This window comes from Berghia stephanieae, chromosome 13 (assembly GCF_034508935.2).
Source record: "Berghia stephanieae isolate SIO BIC M18660-M18661 chromosome 13, UCSD_Bste_1.3, whole genome shotgun sequence".
Lineage (NCBI taxonomy): Eukaryota > Metazoa > Mollusca > Gastropoda > Nudibranchia > Aeolidiidae > Berghia > Berghia stephanieae.
Genome location: NC_088372.1, coordinates 17,521,797 through 17,524,740, shown reverse-complemented (window position 1 = coordinate 17,524,740; position 2,944 = coordinate 17,521,797).

Here is a 2,944-nt window from a genome sequence, read left to right as displayed (position 1 = left end):
GTGTCATACGACAGGACCACTTTAGAAAATACTTTCATTTTCTCAACATGATCAGGTATAAAATATTTGCAGAGTTGTATCTGTCAAAAGACAATAATGCTATATTTCTCAACCGTCATGCCAAGTTTTGCTGTTGACTTAATACATCTTGTAAATCGTGTTGAACACATTTTCTGGATCATACTTTCTATAAATGTTGAAGTTAAATTTAAAGATTCGACAGTTTGATTGGTCATTTTAAATTATCGATATAGAAAAGTACAAGCTTTTCTTTTTACCAAAGTGTAAAAAGAGCGTTATGTCAATGCAAAAGGGGGTTCCGATGGCTCATCGGTAAAACACTAGCTTCACAGGCAAAAGGACCAAGATCTAACCAAGATTGTTTCTGATCTCCCCGCCCCTCCCCCTGTCCAGCCATGAGTGACTGGGTAGCTGTTTCTGTTAAATCTGTCGGAAAGTACTTTGCGATAGATTAGTGTGTCCTATCAAAATGATGGCAAGCAATTAATGTCTTTGTCCGTTTTCTCGCTATAGAAATTACAAGATAATCTCCTGCTCCAACGCTCTGAAGGACTGCTATTTAAGTGTGAGACAGACTAACTAGGGTAGACCTTGGTTTTGGTAGATTATGTTGTTGTTGCAGAGAGGTTGATGCTTGATTTAATTCTTGGATATACGCTTAAAAAGTCGTAACATCACTTCCCTCGTTATGACGCATGGTAACTTAGTAACTGGCTCTAAACTATAGGAACAATGGTGGACGCCCTTATGAGATATTTCTCCGACGAGCATAAAAGCGAATCCAGAGGAGAAAAAAAACATTGTAAATCTGATCATGTTTTGACTTTTACGCATTCTGATCACAAGACATATGAAACGCTCTAGCCAGCATGAAAATTAAAAAAGTACCGATTTTCTTTGTTTAGAGCCACGATGGCCGCAGTTGCGGCATTAAATCCAATTAGGGAGCACGCAACGATGTAAGATCTGAAAAAAAGTGTGTATGAAAAATTTTCATACAAAAGCACAAAAGATAGAAATAAAAGATAAAAAAGCACCCTGAAAATCAGTCTCAAGGACGATTTCTATTTTGGGGGGGTGGATTTCCTCTTATATTTTTATTTCTTGCTTTGTCTACCACTTTTATACTTAGTTTTTCAGATAGTCATATTTATTTTATGATGATTTATTATTTCATGATTTTGCTGTATTTAGTTTAATGTGATAATAATGAAGATGGTGATGAAGATGATGATTATGATGATGATGATGATAATGATGATGATGATGATGATGATGATGATGATGATGGGGGTGATGGTGATGTGACGATGATGATTATTATTAAAATGATAATTGCATTGACGATGACAACAACAACTACAGCAACATTGACAAAAATAATAACGGAATCCAATCCATAGTTCATGAAAGAGCAACAAAACAAATGATAAAATGTCAGGTCTTGAGTAATGTATTGTAATTCGATATTATTCTGGGGACTCAAAAATACGAAACGGTGTCACATTTTTTTCACAAGTGTAAATGAATGTCTGTTTAATCGAGTCTGTAAACATATCAAGTAACAAAAGATTTGGTGAAAATGGTTTCGAAATTTCGGTCAATTCTCCTTTGTCCTGTGTGTGTTGTTGCGCTGAAATACTCTCCTAGATTCATTCACAACAAGGCCTATATTAGATCCGAAAGTTCGAGCTAACAATCATACATCAGCAGACCTACCTAGCATACGAAACACCCGTAGAATTACGAATTTTTATCTCCGGCTGCAGAGTTTCAAATGTGTCTTCAACATAATAATGATGATAATAATAATAATAAATATAATAATAATAATAATAAATAATAATAATAAATAATAATAATAATAAAATATAATAATAATAATAATAATAGTAATAATAATATAATAATAATGATAATAATAATAATAATAATATAATAATAATAATAATAATAATAATAATAATAAAAATAATAATAAAATAATAATAAATAATAATAATAATAATAATAATATAATAATAATAATAATAATAATAATAATAGATCTTTATTGTCCAGAAATATGGCAATTTGTCATCTTATTGAAAAGAAAAGTGTCATTCCAGAGAACATGAATTTAGGACTTTGGAGAATTTTTTGATCATGCTTAGGAAAAAATGATAATTTGTAAAGCTATTCTTCTGGTGACTTTTCTTTTTTTCCCCTTGAAAACTACGACTTTCTGAAATTTCAAGTTAGCAGCTCTGCATAGAATGCCCTCGGGAAAATGAATAATATAAAGCTACTAGAAGCTTGTTTTAGGACATTTGGATAATTTTTTTTTCAACGCGATGACAAATAATAATATGTAAAGCAATCCTTATGGTGACTCTTCTGTTCTTTTTTTTTTTTCCCTTGCAAACTACGATTTTCCGAAATTTCAATTATGCAACTCTGCAAAGAATGACCTTTGGAAAGGGTGACTAATACAAAACTACTAGAAGATGTGGTATGTAAAAAAAAAAAATAATTATTGAGCGGAATAAGATAAAACCGATTTTTTAAAAGAGAGAAAAGAAAAAGTAAACATGGAACATTTTGGCCTCGAAATCTCTCCTAGGCAAAAAAAAACCAATAAAAACAATATGCTTCAACAGTCGTAACGTCACTTCCCTCGTAATGACGCATGGTAACTTAGTAACTGGCTCTAAACTATCGGAACAATGGCGGGATCCCTCATGAAATATTTCTCCGACGAGCTAAAAGTGTATCCAGAGGAAGAAAAAAAAACTTAAATTTGATCATGTTTTGACTTTTACACATTCAGAGCACATGACATATGAAAAATTATAGCCAGCATGAAGAAAAAAAAATACAGATTTTCTTTGTTTAGAACTACGATGGCCGCCGTTGCTGGGCGACGTAACATCAGACTATCGAA